This window comes from Saccopteryx leptura, chromosome 7, assembly GCF_036850995.1.
Source record: "Saccopteryx leptura isolate mSacLep1 chromosome 7, mSacLep1_pri_phased_curated, whole genome shotgun sequence".
Classification (NCBI taxonomy): domain Eukaryota; kingdom Metazoa; phylum Chordata; class Mammalia; order Chiroptera; family Emballonuridae; genus Saccopteryx; species Saccopteryx leptura.
The window spans coordinates 51,337,527-51,364,885 of record NC_089509.1 but is presented as its reverse complement, the minus strand read 5'-3'; the positions used below and the strand labels follow the sequence as shown (position 1 = coordinate 51,364,885).

Here is a 27,359-nt window from a genome sequence, read left to right as displayed (position 1 = left end):
CCTTACTTTTCCTCTTTACTGTTTATCCCAAGTCGTGGTTCTGATTACACATTAAATTACAAGTTGTTCAATAATGCTCATCTCTATTTCCTTACAGAGTACCAGCAATGGTACCCTCAAAACCCTAGAACATTCACAAAGAAATGTACATTAACAGTACTGCTGGTAAATACCAGTCAAACTTTGCAGCTGTTTTCTTTGCTAGTCTGACTTCTCTTCTGTATTCAGTAAATGTCTCCCCCTCCACTGACTCTCATGGTGGTAATGAAACAGAAAAGTTATGACCAGATATCAAAAAAGTTATCAAATAGTTTATTAAAATAAAACCACTTTCCACTGCAACTTTTGCCCTTTCTGGGAACTAACTGTTCAGGCACTTATTACAAGTGCCTAACCAATAATTTTTAAACCACCAGAACATCACTTTCATCTGAAAAGAATCTTAAGCCACAATTGTAAGACCTGATGGTGTTTAAATGAACATTATAGGTACTTTGTGAACTCATAAGCTATAGAAATCAATAGGTATCTTGCATAGAGAAGTCTGGCAATTGATTTTTCCAGGAGAGTCAATTTGTAACTTTAGGAGAGGCATAGACTCCTGAGAGGTTGTAAGCAAACAGGAGGTTTAAACAAACAAAAAATCACAGGCATGTGGAAAACGCTGTATTGCACTAGATGGGGTAGCATCTCAAAGAAACAGGTCTAGATTGATGATGATTTTCCAGTAGTGGCTAAAGGGAACTACTTGAAAAATACTAGGCAACTCCTGAAATGCTCTGGGGCTTGAAGGAGAGCTCTTCAAGGTATACAGAAAAGGTATTTAACAGTATTTCTGAGAATCTTGAATTTAAATGTATGCTGTTGCTTTTCTAAGGATAAAAACAGCTAATAAAGTCATTCCCTCCAGTTTTTAAAAATTGTATGAAATTATAAAAAATAATGTATTGTACATTTGAAATTTGTTGAGAGTAGCTTGCAAGTGTTATGACCATCACCACCAAAAAAAGAAAGAAAGAAAGAAAGAAAAAAAGAAAGAAAGAAAGAAAGAAAGAAAGAAAGAAAGAAAGAAAGAAAGAAAGAAAGAAAAATGTTAACTGTGAGATTGTGAGATGATGGATGCATGATATAAATTTTAGTATGAATTTTAATAGTCTCTTTTGGTGAGTTAAAAAACCCCAAACACAAATGCTCCAGAAAAATAATGCTAGGAAAAAAATAACTATTATGAGAAGTTTGGGATAAAACTCTTTTGTATTGGATAATTTTTACCTTTACTTATGGAATGCAGCTTCAAAAGAAAGTTTATACTCATCCTATGAGGGTAACATTATGGGGCTTTTATTTGCCCTTGTTTAGTTTTTCCTTACATGTTGTTAACTCTTCTAAAATTAATGTGGAGCCTGACCAGGTGGTGGCGCAGTGGATAGAGCATTGGACTGGGATGCAGAAATCCCAGGTTCGAGACCCTGAGGTCGCCAGCTTGAGTGCAGGCTCATCTGGTTTGAGCAAAAAGCTCACCAGTTTGAACCCAAGGTCGCTGGCTTGAGCAAGGGGTTACTCAGTCTTCTGTAGCCCTCTGGTCAAGGGACATATGAGAAAGCAATCAATGAACAACTAAAGTGCCACAACGAAAAACTGATGATTAATGTTTCTCATCTCTCTCTATTCCTGTCTATCTGTCCCTATCTATCCCTCTCTGTCTCTGAAATAAATAAATAAATAAATAAATAAATAAATAAATAAATAAAATTAATGTGGATATCCCTCTTGCCCTTATGACGGGGGTTGAATGGACATGGAGATGTTGGAAAAGATTTGCCTCCTTCAAAATTTTTGCATGTGCAAGGAATATAATTTGAAATGGCTAGAATTTTAAGTCAGAACATTTCACATTAGCTAAACAATGTTGTTCACATTAACTGCTTAGGAGAAGTATACACATGTAGAAAGCTGCACTTCCTGTACTGCATGAACTTGGCCTTGAGTCCAAGGTTTACTAGTGTCCAAACACCTATAGAATCACAGGGATCTCAAGGTTTGATTTCAGTGCAGCACTCTTTTAAAAGCAAACATTATTTTCTCACATACAAAGTAAATCTCTTGTACTTAGTACTGCAAATATTTCCACAAGTCATTAACCAGTATTAGAAGTTCAAAAGATCTCAATTGATTAGATTTCAAAAAGATGGATCTATCTCAGAGAGCTGAAGACACGTATGAAATCATTTACACTGCTATCTGTTTACCTTTGATTGAACTCATTCCTGCCTCTCATACTCACGTCACAGATATGAACAGAAGTATACTACTGACTTAATTTAATAAAACAATATCATGTTTAGCCCTGAGTGGGTAGCTCAGTTGGTTAGAGTGTCACCTTGACATGCTAAAGTTGCAAGTTCGATCCCCAGTCAGGGAACATACAAGAATCAGCCAACGAATGCATAAATAAGTGGAACAAGAAATCTCTCTCTCTCTCAAATAAATCAATAAAAAGAATTAAACAAAATGATATCATGTTTTGCAAATAAGTCTGGTATGATGAAAATCTTTGGAGCAGATATAAGGCAGCGGATAAATACAGAAAATCCAAGAATTGACCATACAACACCATTTGGAGTACAACCAGAAATACAGCTTCACATACTCACCAGTGAAATGATTAGAAGTGGCTGGATAGACACTATCAACACTGTCAGCACTGTCACAGCTAAAAACTTCATCATCTGATTCCTGCACAGAGGAGCAGGGCGAGGAGCTGTCAATTTCTTCACACTTCCCCCTTAAAATTCCACTCATAGCTGCAGTGCTGTCACATGAACCTGAACAGGGACAAGGACAAGAGCATTGAAATATTTGACCACCAATTGATTGCATAGTCAAGGTTTCTAAATTATTTTGGAGAGCTGTGATTTTTTTAACTCCATCTACCACACTGCCCATGAAAAATTATTCTTTCCATAATGTTGAAAGTATGCACTATTCTACACTGTTCAACAATTCTACACTGATTATTATCTGCATCCTCATATGACAACAGTATTTTATATGAAAAAATCAAAATTAAAAATGTGGAATTAAGAGTGACGTCAGAGAAATGGCGCCATGTGGAGTGCTCCCAATACCTCTCCCTGAAACTTCAACAAATTCAACAACTAGAGACAGAAAAACAATTCCAGGAGCATCTGAAATACATATACATCAAAGAAAGGTACAATTGGGCGAAAAGGTGGCTGAATATATAATCCACTCTGAAGGAAATAAGATGGAGAAAGGAGTATTCCGCTTTCCTCACTGGCCTGAGCAAGGGCTGCTTTCACTTGGAACTGAGAGAAAGCGAGGGCTGGGGGCACAAGAAAAGCTGGGCTAGGGCAGAGACGTTCAAGCCGAGGAGAGAGTGTGCTTGCAGCTCAGCCCACATGGAGCTAACACCAGTGGCAGACCCAAGCAGAGGTGGGCGAGCAGTTGCCTTGTTTACTCCCGGTATCCCCATCAGTGAGTGCGGGCAGTGTGTGAGTGGATCCACCTGGCACTTTGGGCATGGGTACCTGCATTGCCGGATGGAGGGGCTGGGTCAGAGACTGTCAGTAGTAACCCTCTGTGTGGGCTATGACCAGAGTTTCTGAATAATCCCAGCTTCCCAAACAACAGTGCGTGGGAAGTGCATGAAAGCCAGCTTCCCTACATCCAGACCTGTTTGGGCGTGGTGCCTCCACCAGCCATACAGGCTAACAAAGCACACTCTTGGGAAGAGACCTGCAGAAGTGGTAAGAAGAAGGGTGCATAGGCGGCTTGCAGACAGCCTCTGGAGAGCAGGCCTGCAGAGTGCTGAGGCATACTAGACATGCCTGGAGGCTCATTGAAAGACACCTGAAAGGCAATTGGCTCCCAGCCCTGCCTGATTATGCTGGTGGCTCTGGCTGGCAAAGCCTTACCCAGAACCCTGCATTGAGTGGGGATAGAGGGGGGATTAGGCAACTCTTATATCCTGTTGCACTCCAGGCAGTGGCTGGGGCAACTTCACAGCTGGGTCCCCATGCTGTGGTTCAGGAAGAAGAAATGTGGGGAGAGGCTCCGGGAAAACGAAATTTCCCATTGTCGGAGCCTGCAAATGCTAACAAGCCCCACCTACCAATGGGACTGTGGCCTAGTTTATGTCATTACCATAGCGACACAACAGCAAATCTCTGCCAAAAAGTGCCATAGGGACAGAACCTGGGGTATAGTGCCACTGGCAAAAAGAGAGAAGAAAGAAAAAGGAAGAAGATAACTTCTCAATACCAGGCAAAATCCAGTCTTTATAACATTTTCCATTTTTTTCTTGTACTTTTTATCTTTTTTCCTTCCACCTTGGTCCCTTTATTCTCTTTCCATTTTATTCTTTTCTTTTCATTTTGAATATTATTACCCATAGGTGTTACATTTTCCATTCTTATTTTTCTATGAGTGTTACATTCCAAAAAACTTAACTCAATTTTTTCTCTCTCTCTCTTTTTGTTTCTTCTTTTCTCTTTCACTTTTTCTCTCATTTGAATCTCACCAACAAACAAATTATTTTATTCTGGATTCAAATTTTTTCTTTGTGGCATTTTGTGTGCTTTTTTTACTTCACTTTTAATCTCTTTAGCATTTCCCCAACTCCGGCTCTCCGTTCTATAGATTTTGTGTGACTTAATACAATAGAATTTTAATATTTCATTGTATTTTTTCCTCTTCTTCTTTTCTCTTACACTATTTCTCTTATTTGACCATCATTTATAAACAAATTATTTTATTTTTGTTTATATCCATCATTTATATCCAAATTTTTTCCTTGTGGCATTTTGTGGGTTCTTGCCTCATTTTTTGCCTGTCACTCCCCCCCAACCCAGGCCCTCAATTCTATGTATTTTTGTTCCACTTAGCACAATAGAATTTTCAGTTTTTCAATGCATTTTCTCAAAAAAAATTTTTTATCAACTCTTATAAGTGTTATTAACAAGACCATTCTCAAATGTCATCAAAGAAAAAGAAATTGAATATCATGGATACAAAAGACAATGATGTAGCTCAGATAGATGAGGGAAAATTATTAGAAAAAAATTTCAATAGCTTAGAAACCTTGGAGTTAAATGACAGAGAATTTAAAATTAAAGTCCTAGAAATACTCAGGGATATACAAGAAAGCACAGAAAGGCAATTTTGGGAACTTAAAAAGCAATTCAATGAACAGAAACAATACATCACCAAGAAAATTGAAACTATGAAAACAAATCAAACAGAGATGGAAAACTCAATTCACAAACTGAAAAATGAGGTAACAACCTTAGCCAATAGCACAGGCCAGATTGAGGAGAGAATTAGTGACATAGAAGACAGGAAACTAGAAATACTATAGAGAGAAGAGGAGAGAGACTCACAAATTTTTAAAAAATGAGATAGACCTACAGGAATTGTCTGACTCCATCAGAAAGAGCAATGTGAGAATAATGGGTATATCAGAAGGAGAAGAGAGAGACAATGGAATGAAGAATATATTCAAACAAATAATAGATGAGAACTTCCCAAGCCTGTGGAAAGAACTAAAGCCTCGAATTCAAGAAGCAAACAGAACACCAAGTTATCATAACCTTAACACACCTACTCCAGGGCACATCATAATAAAATTGGCACAAATCAATGATAAAGGAAAAATTCTCAAGGCAGCCAGGGAAAAGAAGAACATAACATATAAAGGAAGGCACATTAGATTATCAACGGATTGCTCAGCAGAAACTCTACAAGCTAGAATAGAGTGTATGCCAATATTTAAAGTTCTGAAAGAGAGGAACTTCCAGCCAAGAATATTATACCCATCAAAGCTATCCTTCAAATAAGAAGGAGAAATAAAAACATTCACAGATACAGAAAAGATGAGGAAATTTATCACCAGAAAACCCCCACTTCAGGAAATACTAAAGGGGGTTTTCAGACCAGATACAAAGAACAAAACAAAACTACAAGTAAAAGCTCCATCAAGATCACAATAAAAACAAGATTAATTTGTGACAAAGCAACAAAAAAGGGGAGAGGACAAAGATTAACAGTAGCAAAGCAGGATGGAGTGCAGAAGCACTCATGAGATAATGTACTACAATGAACATGATATGTATGCTTTCCATTACATAATGGTAACCACCCCTGAAAAAAACCAACACAGAAGTACATGGCTTAAAAAAAGTAACAGAGGAAAAAAGTATGGATTACAACCAAATAAAAACAAATGATAGAAAAATAAAAGAGAAGAACCAAACAAGATACAAAACTATCAGAAAGCAATATATAAAATGGCAGTAGGAAACCCTCAAATGTCAATAATTACACTAAATGTAAATGGATTGAACTCATCAATAAAAAGGCACAGAGTAGCAGAATGGATTAAAAAAGAAAATCCAACTGTATGCTGCCTACAAGAAACACATCTAAGCTACAAGGATAAAAACAATTTCAAAGTGAAAGGTTGGAAAAAAATACTCCAAGCAAATAACATCCAAAAAAAGCAAGTGTAGCAATACTCATATCTAACAATGCTGAATACAAGACAGCAAAGGTAACCAGAGACAGAAATACAATCATACTTGGAGACCTCAATACACTGCTGACAGCTGTAGATCGTTCATCCAAACAGAAAATCAATAAAGAAATATTGGCCTTAAATGAAACACTAGAACATTTAGATATGATAAACATCTACAGAACATTTCATCCCAAAGTGCCAGAGTATACATTTTTCTCTAGTGTACATGTAACATTCTCAAGAATTGACCATATGTTGGGCCACAAAAATAACATCAACAAATTCAGAAAGATTGAAATTATACTAAGCATATTTTCTGATCATAAAGCCTTGAAACTAGAATTCAACTGCAAAAAGAGGTAAACAAACCCACAAAAATGTGGAAACTAAACAACATACTTTTAAAAAATGAGTGGGTCAAAGAAGAAATAAGCACAGAGATCAAAAGATACATACAGGCAAACAAAAGTAACAATACAACATATCAGAATTTCTGGGATGCAGGAAAAGCAGTAATAAGAGGGAAGTTCATATCACTACAGGCCTATATGAACAAATAAGAGAGAGCCCAAGTAAACCAGTTAACTTCACATCTTAAGGAACTAGAAAAAGAAGAACAAAGACAACCCAAAACCAGCAGAAGAAAGGATATAATAAAAATCAGAGCAGAAATAAATGAAATAGAGAACAGAAAAACTATAGAAAAAATTAATAAAACAAAGAGCTGGTTCTTTGAAGAGATCAACAAAATTGACAAACCCTTGGCAAGACTCAAACAGAAAAAACTCATATAAACAAAATCCAAAATGAAAGAGGAGAAACCACCACAGATATCATAGATATACAAAGAATTATTGTAGAATACTATGAAAAACTATATGCCACCAAATTTAACAATATAAAAAAATGGATAAATTCCTAGAACAATACAATCTTCATAGACCGAGTCATGAAGAAGCAGAAACCCTAAACAGACCCATAAGCAGGGAGGAAATAGAAACAACTATTAAAAACCTCCCCAAAAATAAAAGTCCAGGGCCAGATGACTATACTAGTGAATTCTATCAAACATTCAAAGAAGACTTGATTCCTATTCTTCTCAAAGTCTTCCAAAATATTAAAGAAGAAGCAATATTGCCAAACACATTTTATGAGGTCAACATAACCCTCATACTAAAACCTTGCAAGGACAACACAAAAATAGAAAATTACAGACCAATATCTCTAATGAATACAGATGCTAAAATACTAAACAAAATACTAGCAAATCGAAAACAACAACACATTAAAAGGTAATTCATCATGATCAAGTGGGATTCATCCCAGAATCACAAGGATGGTTCAACATATGTAAAACGGTTAATGTTATACACCATATCAACAAAACAAAGAACAAAAACCATATGATCTTATCAATAGATGCAGAAAAGGCATTCAATAAAATACAACATCATTTTATGTTTAAAACACTTAACAAAATGGGAATAAAAGGAAAATATTTCAACATAATAAAGGCCATCTATGATAAACCATCAGCTAACATCATATTAAATGGCATAAAACTGAGGACTTTTCCCCTAAAATCAGAAACAAGACAAGGTTGTCCATTCTCTCCACTCTTATTTAACGTAGTGCTGCAAATTCTAGCCAGAACAATCAAACAAGAGAAAGAAATAAAAAGCATTCATATTGGGAAAGAAAAGTAAAGTTTTCACTTTTTGCAGATGATATGATCCTGTACATAGAAAACCCCAAAGACTCCAAAAAAAGACTACTAGAAACAATAAACCAATATAGTAAGGTCGCAGGATACAAAATTATACAAAAGTCCACTGTCTTCCTATATGCCAACAATGAAATATCAGAAAATGAGCTAAAAAAAAACAATCCCCTTCCTGGTTGCAACAAAAAAAAATACCTAGGAATAAACATAACAAAGAATGTAAAGAACCTATATAATGAATACTACAAAGCATTGTTAAGGGAAATCGAAAAAGATATAATGAAATGGAAAAATATTCCTTGTTCTTGGATAGGAAGAATAAATATAGTCAGAATGACTGTATTACTCAGAGTGATATACAAATTTTATGCAATTCTCATCAAAATTCCAATGTCATTTTTTAAAGAAATGGAACAAAAAACCATCAGGTTTATATGGAACTATAAGAAACCCCGAATAGCTAGAGTAATACTAAGGAAAAATAACGAAGCTTGGGGCATTACAATACCTGACTTCAAATTATATTATAGAGCTACGATAATCAAAACAGCATGGTATTGGCAGAAAATAGACACTCAGACCACTGGAACAGAATAGAAAGCCCAGAAATAAAACCACATGTATATGGTCAAATAATTTTTGATAAAGGGGCCAACAACACACAATGGAGAAAAGAAAGCCTCTTCAACAAATGGTGCTGGGAAAACTGGAAAACCACATGCAAAAGAATGAAACTCGACTACAGTTTGTCTCCTTGCATTAAAATTAATTCAAAATGGATCAAAGACCTAAATATAAGACCTGAAACAATAAATTACACAGAAGAAAACATAGGGTCTAAACTCATGGACCTTGGTTACAAAGAGCACTTTATGAATTTGACTCCAAAGGCAAGGGAAGTGAAGGCAACGATAAATGGATGGGACTACATCAGACTAAGAAGCTTTTGCACAGCAAAAGAAACTGACAACAAAACAGACAGCCAACTAAATGGGAGATGATATTTTCAAACAACAGCACAGATAAGGGCCTAATATCCAAAATATACAAAGAACTCCTAAAACTCAACAACAAACAAGCAAACAATCCAATAAAAAATGGGAAGAGGACATGAACAAACACTTCTCCCAGGAAGAAATACAAATGGCCAATATTAAGCACAGGTACAGGGAATACTGGAGTCCTATCCCAAGGAGGTTTGCTCAATAAATTTTATATAGGGTAAACCACAGTCCCTAAATCTTATACTGGGTAAAATATTCATTTAAATCTCTTCCATCTCTGTATAAACATTCAGCGAAAGCCAGTCAGAGGTAGCCTGGTGCATTTTTAAAAATTTGTTAATTTCAGCTTATATGAGTCATTAAACCTCTGAGAGTAATGATTTCTTCATACAGTAACTGTTAAGGTGAGCAATAGTTACAAACACAAATTCCTACAAATGTAGGTAACCTCACTGAGTAAAGAAAGTCAGATATAACAAAATCATGCAGTCATCTCAGTTTTCTCTTTCATCTACTATTATTTGTCACAAAAGTATAAAGAAATATTTCTCTACCCTAAGGAAAATGATAGTATAGGAGCAATAAAAATCATTCTCACAACCAAGGAGACAGTAAGTTGTAAGTAGTGTGAACTGTGATGAACAAGAGATATTGCTTAGGCCAAAGGAAGAATCCGCTACTGAAGTCCAGGTTATTTATAATGCTCACAAAAATTAGGGGATATTTTATCGTTTTATATTCACTTTGAAATATTCCCTAATTTTTGTGAGCAGTATATTTCAGCTCCATGCTTTTCCAGTTTAATCTACTTTTTATAATCTGATCAATGCCCTGTTCATATTCAGAAGCAGTCGTTACATTATCAGGTTACACAATCACCATTTTTCTCTCTCTAATTCATTTTGTTTATATAATAAAATGAAAGGAGCAATTTCTAGATTACATTATAATTTAAAGCCCAACTAGGTCTAGTTCTACAAGATAGACAAAAATTGGTTCAGATCTGTGGCTTGGAAGGGATAACAGACTAAGGATTCATAAAATTCCATTAACCCAAGCCTGACCTGGCGCAGTGGGTAGAGCGTTGGACTGGGACTCAGAGGACCCAGGTTCAAAACCCCGAGGTCTCTGGCTTGAGCATGGACTCATCTGTCTTAAGCGTGGGATCATAGACATGACCCCATGGTCATTGCCTTGAGCACAAGGTTGCTGGCTTGAGCAAGGGGTCACTCACTCTGCTGCAGCCCCCCTGGACAAGGCACATATGAGAAAGCAATCAAAGCACAACTAAGGAGCTGCAACAAAGAGCTGCAACGAAGAATTGATGCTTCTCATCTCTCCCTTCCTGTCTGTCCCTATCTGTCTTTCTATCTCTCTTTGTCTCTGTGACACACACACACACACTCACACACACACACAAATAAATAAATAAACAAACAAACAAAAACACATTTCATTAACCCAATACAACTCCCAAAACACCTTTGGTTAGAGTTACATCAGCTGGGGAGCAAACTTATTTTACAAAAGATATCTGCACAATATATGCTAGCAAGGAGAGATCAAACTTAAGCCATCAAATTTCAGTGTGGTAGTCCTATCTATGCCCATCTAGTAGTAAGGAACAAGTCTAACGAGAGTGACTTTCTTAAAAAAGTAGCAGCAACTTTGGGACTGGCCACTGTTCTTGTACTCCTGTGGACCTCACAGTCTCCTTCAATTTTGGTAGCTACCACGGCCATATATATTTCCGGTTTTCTGCTGGCTGGCTTCCTCTGCTTCTGCACTTTTCTGCTTTCTCATATCCTCAATTGGCACATAGTTTTGGATTCTGACATACCTACCTCTACCTCAGTATTCCTGCAAGTGTCAACTCTGAACACCAATTGACTTGTTCTTTCAGTGTATCTCAGTGAAGACTATTGAACAGGGAATCCAAATATCGTTCAGTCCTTTATGACATTCTATAGAAAAGGATTTGTTTGTTTGCTAACCTTTGCTTAGGAGACATTTATTATTTATTCAGTCAATATCAATTGAGCTTTCATCATGTACCAGTGACTATTTTAGATGCCGGAGAATAAAGTAACAACACAGAAAAAAAAAATACCTCTACTCGTGCTTACCTACTGGCTTTTATTAGGTGAAGGGGTAAACAAATAATAAACAGGTAAGTAAATTAAATATATGACATGTCACATGGAGATCACTGCTATGGAGAAAAATAAGCAATTAAGTGGGATAGTGACTACAAGTTTGGGCGATAGACAACATTTTACTTTCAATTGATTAATAAGCCAATGTCACAGCGAGAAAGTAGCATAAAGACATGGAGGAGGTGAGGTAGCTGGCAACTGTGACATCTGGGGAAAAGCAGCCCATGTCAAAGGAATAGTGTGTACCAAGGCCTTGGTATGGGCATAGTAGGTGATGAGGTCACACAGGCATTGGGGGCTATATTGTGTAGAGCTAGTGTAGGATTTTGGCTATTACTCTAGATGAGATAGAGAACACTATAGGGATTAAGTAATAGAATGACAGACCTGGTTTTGTACTATAAAAGGACCACTCATTAACCTGTCATTTCATAAGAAAACAGAGGAATTGTTAAAAGGAAAGGTAGATTTGACAGGAGAAGAAAATGATTCAGTATTAAGAAAGATACTTAGAACTTAGTGGTTCCAAAGGGTGGTGAAAGTCAGAAAATCTGGGGCTTGACCTGTAGTGGATAAAGTATCAACCTGGAACTGAGGTTGCCAGTTTGAAACCCTGGGCTTGCCTGCTCAAGGCATATATGGAAGTTGATGCTTCCTGCTCCTCCCCTACCTTCTCTCTCTCTCTCTTTCTCTCTAGGTTTCTCTTTACTAAAATAAATGAATAAAAATATTTTTAAAGTTAGAAAATCTGGTAAGTTAGAGGGCTAGAGAGGTCACTAATTTATTTTGAGAGGAAAGAATTTAGAAAGAAGTTAGAGGGGGAGGGAAAATCAAACCCAAAGCAATGTGGTTGCTTAATTTTATCTAGAACCACCTCTATCTCTGGATTTTCCAAATAGTTTATGAGGCTATCTTATAAGTTAGATTGCAAATAGGACCAGTTCAGATACACTATACCACTCTGTGGTGTTGCTTTGGCAAATAAAATTAACAAAGAATTCCTGACCTGTGGTGGTGCAGTAGATAAAGCGTCAATCTGCATTGCTGAGGTTGCTGGTTTGAAACCCTGGGCTTGCCTAGTCAAGGCACATATGGGAGTTGATGCTTCCTGCTCCTCCTTCTTCATCTCTCTGTCTCTCTCTCTATCTCTCTCATCTTTCTAAAATGAATGAATTAATTAATTAATTAACAATAGAAAAGTAAGCTTCCCTCTATCACGCTAAAGGAATATGTTTTCAATCTGGTACCTAAAAAATATATGGTTGGTGACCACTCTCAAAGATTTACTTAATTGTGGGGAAATGGAGGCAGAGAGTTAATAACTATTTTGCCTACCATCTTCCTAAAGTTACTTATTCAAAAATTTTAAATAGTCAAATACACAACCACCACCTGTTACTGTCAAGATTAGAAGACTTTGGCTTTGGCTTAATCCTGTTTGAAAGTAGACAGTCTCCAATTTAAAAAGTCATTTGGTGACTTAATGTGGCTATTATTTGGTTGAAGAGACTCTTTTTAAGATTTTATTTATTCATTTTAGAAGTGAGAAAGAGAGAGTGAAGGGGGGAGGAGCAGGAAGCATCAATTCCCACATGTGCCTTGACAGGGAAGCCCAGGGTTTCAAACCAGCAACCTCAGCGTTCCAGGTTGATGCTTTATCCACCGCACCATCACAGGTCAGGACAAGACTCTCTTAATTTCAAGTGACTTAAAATTTTTTTAGAAGAATTGCTTCGTAAAGACTGAGAGCAGTTGATAGGGTTTTTATAAAATGTTTATATAACTTAAGTTTATTAGTTATGGAAAACTATTTGGAAAATTTTCCTTAACTGTTATGAAATCCATGCAAATGATTTGTGCATGAATTTGCTCACATTTAGGCTTTTTAGTTTCTGGTGGCCTTGAAGAATCTTGCTCTCAGTCATTAAAAAGAGATTGAACTATGTGATTAGATATCTGAGTAACACAAAGAAAGGGTAGGAAAAAACTATCCCAAAGCATAACAGGCACTTGTTGAAATGGAGAGGAGATTCATCCTCTTTTGTATTTGGCAGTCTGATTCCACTGTAGTGTCCTCTCGTTGTGGTACTAAAATTGCAATGTTACAATTATTTCCATGGCAACAGACAATGAGATCATGCAGGAGAAGCTAAATTGTAAGAGATTAAGATGCTACCCCTATTCAGATGTCTGCAGTAATAGGAGGGAGGGGAGAGTGACTGGGGGAGAACACAGTTACTATAAATGCCCTTGACAGAGCCTATCCCATCCACATATCAAGTGAAAGCTATCCTGAGCAGTATCTTGAGCTATCTTTTGACACCGAATGCTGAGTTGAGACTACAAGGCTGGAAGAAACTATTAGCCAACAGAAGGAAGTACATATGACCTATTTGTATTTTCTGGCATCTGAGATTAGAATATTTGTTGTGCATTTGTCAGAAGTCAAAGTTTCAGAATTCTATTTCAGGATCCCTTAACAAGGTTCTGTGTTTCCCAGGTCCAAAGGAAATTAAAAAGCTGTCTTCTTAGATTTTCAAAATCTATCTGATGAGAATACTATATTATTACTAATCCTATATCCAATAATTCCTTTTCAGAAGTATATAATTTTCTTAATACTGCTCCTAATATGGAAAGTTAGTTACTCATGGGCGTAGGTTGATTATCAAACATTTATTGGTAAAAATCAGGAGTCAGAGTGGGGGCAGACCAATGAAGCTGGAGATGGATGTAGAATAAAGGTGAATAAAGTGAAAGTAGACTGAAGGGCCCTGAGAATGTTGAGGGGAAAGTAGGCATGGGAGAGAGGCAGAGCCATGCGGAGGGAAATCCACAGGAAGAAAGGACAGTTTGGTGACTCGAGAGATCTGGCATTGATTTTTTTCAAGAATTTAGTCACAGAAGAGTAAGAGGTAGAATAAATCAGCCTGGGTTATTATCACTCATTTGCCTTCAGGGATATGAAAGTAGTGATATGTACTGCAGTTGGACTTACTCTAGGCTAATTATTAAAATTTCCTAGGAAGATTCAAAAAAATATAAGAGTCCTACGAACTACCAGGAAATCAGTGGAATGAGGGTAAAGCCAGTTGCTTGAAAAACAGGGTTCACCATTTCTTAAATAGTTTTTCAGCCAAGTTAATTAATTTTTCTGAGCCAAGTTCTCTCACCTGTAAAATGGGATTAATAGTAGCTGTTTTAAAGTGTTAGAATATGCACTGTGCTGCTTTCCTAATAATTGTTAACTTCTACATTCTCCTTGGGTTCCTATTATGTTTTCCAGATGGCTTGCATTAAGGCTAAAACAAACAAAATAAATTCTCTAAAATGTTGGCTGAATGTAATTTAGCCAGTTTAGTGTAAAGGAGGGCTATAAATTAGGAGTGAGAGACCAGAGAACACCATTTACACTTTGAGGCATGGAATGGACGGCATCAGCACAGAAAACTAGATGATACAATGTCTTCTTCTAAGGATGCCCTTGTTGAATGGGATTGACCAAACAGTGTCAGGGTGACCTTATCAAGTGACCCTCTCTTGCCAAAAGCCCACCTCAAACCCCATGTGGGTGCTGGGGCTCCCTAAAAAGTCTCTAGAAGCCTAGTTTTACCGACAGCAATCTGAGGTGTATTCCCTCCCTTGTCAAGTGACCAGGTCTTGCCAAATGGGCACCTCACACTCCAGGAAGAAGTGTGAATTGATTAACAATATATATGCATTTCTGTAACCTAAAATTTTTCCACTTATAAGATAAGAATGTTTCTTTCTCATTAAGTAATTTTCAAAACCACTTGTTTTTGTTTTATATGATTTTTATTTTTGTACTTGTCTGTATAGCATTGAAAAGCCATTCCATAAATCAGCTAAAACTGTAAAGGAGATATGTTTTTTTACATATTTATTCTTATAAATCACCATATAATTAACATTTCCTTTCATGAATCTTTGTATATATTTCTGATTATATATTTAGGATAAATTTCTAAAAGAAGAATTTCTAGGTCTCTCTTTTAAAAAAAAATTTTATTTATTGATTTTAGAGAGAGGAGACAAAGAGAAAGGGGAGAAGGTGGGGTGGGAAGCATCAATTTGTAGTTGCTTCTCATAAGTACCTTGACCAGGCAAGCCCAGTGTCTCGAACTGGCAACCTCAATGTTCCAGGTCAATGCATTATCCACTGCACCACCACAGGTCAGAATTATTGAGTTTTCAATTGACGTTGCCAAATTATCTAGCAGAAAAGTTCTACCACTTTATGTCTTTAATGGTGCATTGGAATATTACTTTATCATATACTTACCATTGCTATAACACTGTTATTTTTTTTCATTTCTGTGAATTTTTTATATACTCAATAAGAGCCAACACACATATAGTATTTATTATGTGCCAGGTACTTTCTAGTATTTTGTATATTGAGCTCAATTTTAAGGTGGAATACAAGATTCCCCACCCTCTAGTGTGTATGTTTTTTATAGTTCTAGAGTTACACATATGGTAAGATATTACTGCTGTGATTATGTACATCTTAGGGAATTTTCATACGTAATTAAGGTCCTAAATCAATGATCTATTATCCAGGTGGGACTGACTTAACCATATGGACACTTTAAATCTAGGGATATTAAAAGTGAGAAGGATTCATTGCAAGAGAGACTCTGGCTGACTTTGAAGATAGAAGGGGTGTTGGTTGGATAGCCCAGTTGGTGAGAGCATTGTCCCAAGGCGCAGAAGTTGCCAATTCAATCCCCAGTCAGAGCACATACACAACAATGTTCCTGTCTCTCTTTCCCTTTCTCTCTCTAAAATAAAAAAATATAAACATTTTTAAAAAAAGATATATTTTTTAAAAAGATGAAAGAGGCCACATGACAAGAAATATATGTAGCCTCTAGGACACGGGTCCCCAAACTACGGCCTGCGGGTCACATGCGGCCCCCTGAGGCCATTTATCTGGCCCCCGCCACACTTCCAGAAGGGGCACCTCTTTCATTGGTGGTCAGTGAGAGTACTGGAGTACTGTATGTGGCAGTGCAGCAAAGTGCGGCGTTGCTCACGTACAGTACTACTTCCGGTGACGCGGGATGCACGCATCACGGCTCCAGAAGCATGTCATATCACTTGTTACGGCTAGCAGTGACAAATATGGAACTGGACATTGACCATCTCATTAGCCAAAAGCAGGCCCATAGTTCCCATTGAAATACTGGTCAGTTTGTTAATTTAAATTTACTTGTTATTTTAAATATTGTATTTGTTCCTGTTTTGTTTTTTTACTTTAAAATAAGATATGTGCAGTGTGCACAGGGATTTGTTCATAGTTGTTTTTTTATAGTGTGGCCCTCCAACAGTCTGAGGGACAGTGAACTGGCCCCCTGTGTAAAATTTTGGGGACCCCTGCTCTAGGAGCTGAGAGGAACTCCAGATTCAGCAAGGGGGAAACAGGAGCCTCAGTCCTGTGACCTCAAGGAACTGAGTTCTTTCAACAAAAGCATAGAAGTATTTTCCCCCACAGTGACCAGACAAAGCTCAGTTGAGCTGACCCATATTTTAGCCTTGTGAAACTCGGAGCAAAGACTTTATCCACACTGTGCAGGATTTCTGACATATACTAGACAGTGGGCATTGTTTTAAGTTGCTAAGTTAGTAGTGATTTGTTATATATCAATAGAAACTAGTACAACATATATCAACTTATTTAATTTTATCGTGCCCATATGAGGTAGGCATTATTATCAATACCATTTTCAGATTAAAAACTAAAGCACAGAGAAGTTATATAATGAGGCAAATCACAGAGACAATAACTACAGGCAGCATTCGAACCGAGGCATTTTGGCATTTGATCAGAATACTTTCAATCATCACATTCTTCCTTAAATCTTTGATTGTATTTATTATTATTATTCATTTTAGAGAGAGAGAGAGAGAGAGAGAAAGAGAGAGAATGAAAGAGGGATGGAGCAGGAAGCATCAACTCCTGTATGTGGCTTGACCAGGGAAACCAGGTTTTGAACTGACAACTTCAGCGTTCCAGGTCAATGCTTTATCCCCTGTATCACCACAGGTCAAGAATTCCTTGAATCTTGATGATATTCCATTGCTAGAATTATTTTTACAATGCTACTTTCTCATACAATAGTAACTTAACCAGCTGAAGTTCAATGACTTAATTGCAGAAATATGAAAAAATAGAAAAAACTAGCCAATTTTGAAGAATTTTGTTTTTATTTTTTTAATTCCCTAATGAGAAGTAATATTTCAGAAGCCATTAAAAACCCTGAGGATTATTTGATCTTCTATTCTTGGTTTATAAACAAATAAAATTACTAGTACTAATAACTAAAATTGTACACATTCCTATGTTCCAAATTCTGTGTTGAAAAATGTTCTATAGACATATCGACCTTTATAATATCACACAGGTAGATAGCTGAATTTTACAGGAAGGATAACTCGCTCAGATAGTTTAAATAACTTGTCCAAATTTATACAGGCAGTAAGATGCCATGTCTGAGAGCTGAACTACAGTCTGTATCATTGCAAAGTCCATTACACATTCCATCAATCATTATTCTGCACTACCTAAAGAACTAATATGTAAGCCATGTTACAAGACCCCATTAGCTCAGAGATTGCATTTTTAGAAACAGGCATGCTGACAGGGTGACTGTATCATCCATTTAAGAGGTATAAATGTATACCACAGTACAGTTTCTGTAGAAGTGAACTGAATACATTCATAATATATTAGTGATCATTCTTCCTCTTCAGACTCCCAGATATCAAATCAGGACATAACATCTACTATTCCTTCCTTCCTTCCTTCCTTCCTTCCTTCCTTCCTTCCTTCCTTCCTTCCTTCCTTCCTTCCTTCCTTCCTTCCTTCCTTCCTTCCTTCCTTCCTTCCTTCCTTCCTTCCTTCCTTCCTTCCTTCCTTCCTCCCTCCCTCCCTCCCTCCCTCCCTCCCTCCCTCCCTCCCTTTCTCTCTCTCTTTCTCTCTCTTTCTTTCTTTCTTTCTTTCTTTCTTTCTTTCTTTCTTTCTTTCTTTCTTTCTTTCTTTCTTTCTCTTTTTCTTCTTTTTTTATTTTTTGATTAGTTCTACTTGGCTGTGCTGGACACATCTTCTAGTACCATATTATCAGCTTAACTTTACCTTTTGCATATTAAACTCCAATAAAATCATTATGTTAACTCTCAGCAGGTACCCTTGGTTTGTCACTTGCCAAGCATTATGACTTGGAATTATTTACTAGAACACAATACAAATGGCAGACAATGGATCCAGAGCAGAAGAACAATATTGCCGAATAACTTAACTTTAATCAAATGTTGTCAGGATTTATTGAATATGAGTATATATATGAGAGCCCTCAGAGATTGGTAAAATACATATTACTATATTTTCCTACACAAACCTTATTTAACATTTATAAGTTAATATAATAATTATAATTAACTTACAGTTAATCCACTGATCTAATATATGATGATCTATGTGTATATTAAAAACAGAATAGTGGTACTACAGAATAGCACAATGCAGAGAGTCATGAAATGTGGAATGCATTAAGATGAAATACCTTGGTAAAAGTAGAAGAGCTCAAAGGAAGTTCATACAATAAAGTCTGCCATACTAAATTTTACAGGGCTTAATGACATTTATGTGACATGGAAGTTGTCACATTGAAAAGCATTAACAGAGAAGCACATGAAAGGAAGAGAATGTCGTAGAATGCAATGAGTGTCTGTCACTAGGAGAATACACGAAAAGGGTAAGATGACTACCTAACAAGATTATTCACTATTTATTCAGTTAGCAAAACAATTTGGGGGCACATATCTGTATCAGGAATTATAGTAGGTGTCTATGCAGAGAAAAAGAACTCCCTGCCACTGAGAAGTATAATTGAGATAGTTGAATAAAAGATTATAAAGAGCTCAAGGAAGTGACTATAACATCCACACAAAAAAACGCCATGACAGGGAGCAGAGGACAGGCCTTAGGTGGCCCTGAGGCTGCTCTCATTGGCCCTGCCCATGCAATGTGTGAAGCTCTCTGACTGTAGATGCTAACAATGGAGTCCCCAGGATCAGAGTTACCCATTTGACACTCAGCCCCAGGAGACTTCAGTGGCCAGCAAAAGAGTCCACTTGCAGCCCCATACTGATTCAGATACCATAGTAGCCAAGTAATGAGTAACAGGAAAGGAATTTTGAGAAAGCAAAGCAAGAATCTTTTTAATAATTTTTGAAAACCTGTCCCAGAATGTTTCTGCTTTAGTATTCTGACAGCATAACAACCAATATTACCTGGATAAAGATGAGTAACAAATATTAATTTTCCTTGGCCAGCCTAAGTGGAGTAGAAAAGGAAATAAAAATCTTTGTAAATACATTCAGAAGTACTGTTTAGGAAATTATTTTTGTCATTTATTAAATGTAATGTGATATATTTACAACATGACAACAATTAACTATATCAACATTACTAGAAAACAAAATTAAAATGCATTTTGACCCCAACAGGAAACTCATAAAAAGTCCAGGGAACTATGACAGTGAGTGCTCACAGAATACCAAAGGTGGATCTAAAGTGGAGGCCCTGGCCGGTTGGCTCAGTGGTAGAGCGTCGGCCTGGCGTGCAGAAGTCCTGGGTTCGATTTCCAGCCAGGGCACACAGGAGAAGCGCCCATCTGCTTCTCTACCCCTTCCCCTCACCTTCCTCTCTGTCTCTCTCTTCCCCTCCCACAGCCGAGGCTCCATTGGAGCAAAGATGGCCCAGGCGCTGAGGATAGCTTTGTGGCCTCTGCCTCAGGTGCTAGAATGGCTCTGGATGCAACAGAGCAACGTCCCAGAGGGGCAGAGCATCGCCCCCTGGTGGGCATGCCGGGTGGATTCCGGTCGGGCTCATGCGGGAGTCTGTCTGACTGCCTCCCCATTTCCAGCTTCGGAAAAATGCAAAAATAAAAATAAAGTGGAGAGTTCTGTGCAACCCTAAAATTCCTGTGTTGTTGTACAGTGAGGACCATCTGGCTATACCATGATTTTTCCCTTTTCAAAGTCCTTCTAAATTCTGCCTTTCTTTTATCCTGTATTTAATGCATTATACTCAAATATTTAATACAAACACATAATATTTAGCTGTTGTTATTTTGCCTAAGCAAATGATCCAAGTTTGTCACTGAAAAATCACTGTGGGACTCTCCCTCTCTCTGCCTTATTTTGTTCATAAGGAAATGAGCAAGCCAAAAAGGTATTATCTTGACAGGCCACTCCCATGTTTCTAGGGTAATGAAAGACTAAAATATTCAAAGGGAATTATTAATGAAAATCAAATGTATGTTTGACAAATAACTTTATAGTCAATATTATTTTAGGATAGAAGAATTTACATAAGAACTACTTTTACCTGGTGGTTAGTGTGTTTTTTTTAAATAATATCATTATAAACATGCATGTGAATCAGGAGAAATATAAAAACGTGTTGTACGCATTACCCTTTGTTGCTGTATTGAAAGATGTATTAACCTCTTGATCTATCAATAACTAGAGTACAAAGACTTGAAATAAATCACATGGCTACTATTTCTACTATTTACCTTTTCAGCCATGAAACTAAAAGTGAATAGCAAATTTGATCTCATGTCAAGTGGTTTTCTTACTTAAGTATGATCCTTAGAATTAGTATTGACATTTATCAAGGTCATCATAATCTTGAATTATATGCTTCAGATGCTACATTGAGTCTGTATTTTCAGAACATGTGCATCCAACAATTTCCAGATCAAACTATTTAGTCTATTATAACTGAGACCAAAACGATTCACAGAAATCCAATGATCTGTCAAAGGATTCAAGGAGATATGTGAAACATCCAAATGTGATCATTATCTTGATAATTAAATCCATTAATTGCTCTTTATTTACAAAATGGTAAATAAAGAGTAATAATGCTGCTTTGAGCCAACCCTCTTACATACTTACATAAACCCTATATTATACTATTAGGTTTTAAATATGTACTAAGTCAAAAATAACAGCAATATTTTTCTTTTAAAAAATGTTTATTTATTGATTTCAGGGAGAGTGGAAGGGGGAGAAAGAGAGAAAAAAAACATTGAACTGTTCCTGTATGTGCCCTGATCAAGGATCAAACCAGCAACCTTTCCACTTTGGGACGATGTTCTAACCCACTGGTTGGCCACCTGCAGCTCACGAGCCACATGCAGCTCTTTAGCCTCTTGAGTGTGGCTCTTTCACAAAATACGACATGCGGGCGCTACCTCAATAAGGAATATACCTACCTGTATAGTTTAAGTTTAAAAAATCTGGCTCTCAAAAGAAATTTCAATCGTTGTACTGTTGATACTTGGCTCTGTTGACTAATGAGTTTGCCGACAACTGCTCTAAGCAACTGAGTGATACGGCCAAAGCTACAATATATATTTTTAATTATGATCTACCATAGTACAATCATTAATGTAAGTTTTCATTTGTTTAAATTAACTGAAGTGCGTAGCATAATTTGCACTTGCGAAACGGGACCTAAGCTTTCTCACCTTGGTATAATTTTTTTTTTTAATTCCATCTGTCCATTTCCAGCAAGGTAGGGGTTATTTGCCAAACTAGCATATTTTCATTATAGATATTAAGTTGTCTGTCTCTACAACAGAGAAAATTATTAATATTTCATTTTCCTGAATACATTTTGTGAGGCTTAAGAGACTCGTGTAAACTCACCTATGAACCTGGCAAGCTACTTCTGGCAAGAAGTATAAAGTAGTTAAGAGACTTTACTAACAAATGGCATTTTAAAATTATCTGCAGTTGAGAATAAGATTATGTAATGCATTCTTTTCAAGAACTTGAAATATATTTAATAATTTTGATTGTGCACAAGTTGCATAGTCAATTTACTAGTCTAATCTGTTGTAAGCATGCCCTTTACTGTCATCTGTGTTTATGCTGAAAGTGCTGCCACTGAAGTGTTTTGCTCATGTTAATTGATAAAAACTAAATACTTCCCATTATTCTAAATCTTTTTGAAATATGACATACTTATATACCAGATTTATTTAACTTTAAATGATGTATTTGCTAAATACTAAATGTATTAAAACATGGTTTAAGCATGTGGTACTTTATTTGATATATTGCTAACAGTAAAAGACCGAGGTTAATATGAAAATAAAGTGTTATATGTTAAAAACGAGTGGCAAAGGAGAAACTAGAGTTAGAAATCTGATCTAAATTACAATAAAATAGAAAAAAATGTAACAGTTTTATGGTGATTTTTCTCTCCCCAAATAGCTGAGGAAAATATATTTATAATGAGTGTTTTAATTTAAGAAATCACCTAGGTAACATATAGCGATAGTTGTAATTTTTATTTCTTATAATGAAAATTTACATAAAATAAATTTTTATTTCCAAAACAGCAAAAAGCTTCTAATAAAACAAAAAGTAAATATATGAATATACAATACTTCCTATACATTTCAAATAGATTACCTTAATAACATAAAATTATTTTTAAGTGATGTTTAATAATATTGAACTATTTTCAGTTGCTGCAATGCGTAAATTTTAATATATTAGATAGATTGCAAAGGTAAAGAAATGACTGCATTAATAATATATGGTCTGAACAGCTAAGTTAAAAAAATTCTCAGTCTAATATGTTTCCAACTCCATCTCTGTCCCCTCTCTCTCTCTTCCCCCCCTCTCCTGTCATCTCTGCAGTATAAACTACCATAGTTATCTCGTGCAGACAGCTCATGCAGACGTCTGCCAGTAGATAATAGCAAATGCTGATTGAGAAACGGTTTATCTACATTTCATCCAAAATATGTGAACCATTAAGGAAATTATAAAAACCAGCAACAATAAACTCTGGTTTTATTCAGAACCTTTCCCTTAGCGATTATTAAAAGGATGATATTTTTAGCCAAAGAAAGCAAAATGCATCTGCAGCAGCTGGTTTCCAAGGAAACAGAATAATTTAAAACCATGTGGAACTCTGCTCTCTAATTTTCATCAATTCCCCTTCATTCCTGGAGGTAGCTTTACTAGAAATTTATAATTTCCAAAAAAATATAACTGCATTGGCTTATTTTCTTTAACTCATAAAACGCAGTGAATATCTGGTCTTAATATATCACCTTAAATTTCTAATGGCTGGATTAATTTCTACCATCATTATGTTTTAAAAACCAAGATCAAAAGGATCAATGAGAAACATGGCAACATCTCAGTAGCATACAGTGATTTCTGAAATCCAGAAAGAGTTAAAAATAAACCATGCAAGGGTATTTGCTTGGGTTAATACGATTCTTAAGTATGTAAACATATTATTCTCTGTATTTAGTACATTTAGGACATTTAAAATATTTCTTCATTCATTTAGGTCATTTTTACCCAATACTCAGTACTTTTCCTCCTCCTTTTTTATTAATATTGTAATAAATGTTATGTTCTTTTCTGCTATTTAAAGATAAACCTATCTTTCAAATTATAAAAAGCAATAACAGGACCTCCCAAAAACTAAGAAATTATTTGTAATCATACCTATTAGTTTCTAATTTATTCAGAAGTATTTTAAAAATATATAAACTAATCAGTTTCATCATTGACTTTTATTGTGTTATAATCAACAAGTATTAATTAATTGCCAGTGTGCCCCGTCAGTAATAAGCTTTCTTAGAAGAAGCTCAGTTTTAAAAAGATTAGCCTACCCTTAATGACCTATATTTATGAATTAAGATAAGGATAAAATAAAATGACTTGGAGTAATATCTTTTTCAATGGCTTTACTGTACGTATGGCATTTAGTCTACATATTTAGAACTCTCCTATTTTCCCTAAGCAAAAAAATAAATAAATAAATACACACACACACACACACACACACACACACACACACACACACACACACACAGAAACAGAAATATAAGCCACTGCTAAAGTAAAATCTTCACTTTTGAGCTTAAAAAAAAAATTGCCCTAGAAATATTTCCAACAATATATATTGCTCATAAAAATTGAGGGATATTTCAAAATGAATTGAAGCTATAAAATACCCTCTAATTTTTGTGAGCAGTATACATGCTGTAATGGAATTCTTATATAGGTATATTTGATTGATAAGTGAAACTGGCCTGTTAAGATGCAATTTTATGGCAATATTTAATCTTTCACAAATTGGTTTCTGAGCTTTTAAAATGAAAACAGCCCCACGCATATTGACAAATATAGACAGTTATTTATGTATCAGATAAGCTTACAATTTACTAAATAAAATGATACAACTACTCAATAGCATAAGATTTATCAAAGGAGAAAAAGTGCTTAAATGCAGGTAAATCACTCATTATAAATTAGCGTTAAAAGAGTCTACAACCAGCAAAAATTATTTTCCTAAATCATTTACTGTATTATAAACATTAGAAAATACCACACGAAATTTTACACTGCATAGTTAGAGAAAGCTCCATTTTCCCCGGACCTGTGGAATTTACCAGCTCTCATCCTTTCTTTGATTCCTAACAACTTAAGATTGAATAAAAACAAACAAACAAAAAAGGCACATGACGACTCATTTTATATATTAATTTTGCTTCAATAACCCTTGCTTAGAAAGTTATCCAGGGTAAGACAAGCCGCTGTTGTTTTTTATCAGCTAAGGGTTTTGCAGGGAGAAAGAACAACTCATTGCAAAGCTTCCTCAAGTAATGAAAAGGACACACTTTCGGGAAATGTCTTCAGAATGATTTTCCTATCATCAAATGGTCTCAGCAGGAAGTGAGGAGCACGCTTTAATGAATAAAAAGAGATTTTTGTCTCCATGTTCGCCCTTACCTGTAAATATGGTTTCTGTACGTCGGCTCCGTCAGATCAGACTGAAGATTTCACTCCTCCCTCGTCTCTCCATCAGGCAGCAGCCAACCAATAACAAAAGCCAGATCCTGGCATTCTCCGGCTCATGCTCCCTGCTCTGCTTCCCTCCCTTCCCTCCCACCCCCGCTCTTTCGGAGGACAAATCCTTGCAGCTGGGAGAGAGGAAGGGAGCGGAGAAAAGGAATATGGAGAAGAAAGGAATAAAGAGATGAAAGATATTTCAAAGAGTAGCTTCAAGCTATGAAAAATATCTGTGGGTGAACTCAACTAAAGTGTCTTGCTTTGGATTTAGGAAAATAGGGTCCATCAATGCCTCACCCACTTGAAACCAAAGCAAAATACTCATGGTAAAACCTGCGTAAATTGCCTATTTATTCTGTTCCCACTGACTGTTCTCAGTGAAAATACATATATATATCTTCTCACTGTACATTTTGATATGCAGATAGATGAGGTTGAAACTGAACAGCAAGATGATATTATGCATATACTGTTGGCAAAGAGATAACATTAAAATGGATCGAGACTCTGTACATACTATTCAGCCTCTGTTTGGCACTGTTTTCATTTAAAACCAGTTTCAGGGCCTAATCAGCATGAAAAAGATATTTCATCCTGAATATTAGAATATTCAAGTATTTTAAAGTTATGTAGTTTGTATTACTTCAGGTTTTTTAAATGTTGGTATCAATTTGTCTATGTATATAATGGAGCTTGTTAAAGATTAAAAAGGAATCAACACTTAGTTATCATGTCTCATAGTGACTAGTTAAACTCCAATTTTATTTTAATAACCTTGGACAAAATCATTTCACTTCTGAACTAAAGGCATAACATATATAAAAAGACAATTGAGGAAAACACAGGTCAGAATTCTTTAAGGCAACAAAGCAAATTTGTCCACAGCTTAAAGGATATTAGGTTGAGACTACTGAAGACTTTAAATTCTGCCTATATCTCTGTATCTATATATCTATATCTCTACAAATTATATTCATCCTATTAAAATATAATGTAAACCATGGTTCTTTATGATAAAAGTTGCTATTCCACTAGTCAAGGTGGTCTGAAAAGGTTTTCTTGGGGAGATATAAATTAAACAATGGATGCTATCTCTATCTCAGCCTTATATATTGCTTATCTGAGATATTTACAGGCTTTGCAATTTAACTTCTTAAATCAGTAATATGGAAATTTAGACCAAAGAAGAAAAAAGAGAAACAAGCGGTGAGAAATATTTTTATCTCCAAGAGTAACTGTCATGAGAGCAAATCTTGGTAGCCTAGAACTAACTGTATGGAAAGGGTTTAGGGCTGTCGACCTTGTTAGGAGGGGACTGGCTGGTAACCTGACCTGAGACTGACATTAGACAGAAGTGCACTGATTTTACAGAGCGTGTGCAGTTATTTGGAGTAAGTTTGGGAGACTCTGCTTGTGATAAGGAGAGGATTAAATCGTCTATTATTTCCGCCCTAAACCCTCTCTGTCTTGGAAAAGGCTGTGAAAGACACTGTGGTCCTAGAGCTAGTAATAGCTGGAATTATGCCTATGGCAGCAAGTCTGAAGGTGGAGGCTGGGGGTCATCTGCCTCAGAATCCCTGCTGGGAAGCTTGTTAAAAATGCAAATTGGGCCTGACCAGGTGGTGGTGCAGTGGATAGAGCATCGGACTGGGATGTGGAGGACTCAGGTTCGAGACCTGGAGGTCACCACCAGCTTGAGCGCAGGTTCATCTGGTTTGAGCAAGGCTTACCAGTTTGAGCCCAAGGTTGTTGGCTCGAGCAAGGAGTCACTCAGTCTGCTGTAGTCCCCCGGTCAAGGCATATATGAGAAAAAACAATCAATGAACAACTAAGGTGCCGCAACGAAGAATTGCGGCACCTTCTCATCTCTCTCCCTTCCTGGCTTTCTGTCCCTATCTGTCCTTCTGTCTGACTCAGTCTGTCACAAACACACACACACACACACACACACACACACACACACACACACACACACAAATGCAAATTGTTGGGCCTCACACCAGACTTAAGGAATT

At 36.3% G+C, this 27,359-nt stretch overlaps 1 protein-coding gene across 1 annotated transcript in view; it reads right to left on the bottom strand.

Moving 5' to 3' along the window:
* CSRNP3 (cysteine and serine rich nuclear protein 3) overlaps positions 1 to 25,314 on the bottom strand; it is a 229,432-nt gene extending 204,118 nt beyond the window's left edge. Inside the window, exons 1-2 of the mRNA XM_066345074.1 lie at positions 25,285 to 25,314; positions 2,655 to 2,825 (exon numbers count right to left, since the gene is read on the bottom strand). The gene's annotated coding sequence lies outside the window, so the exon portion shown is untranslated. The remainder of the gene's footprint in view (positions 1 to 2,654; positions 2,826 to 25,284) is intronic.
* Positions 25,315 to 27,359: the final 2,045 nt, after the last annotated feature.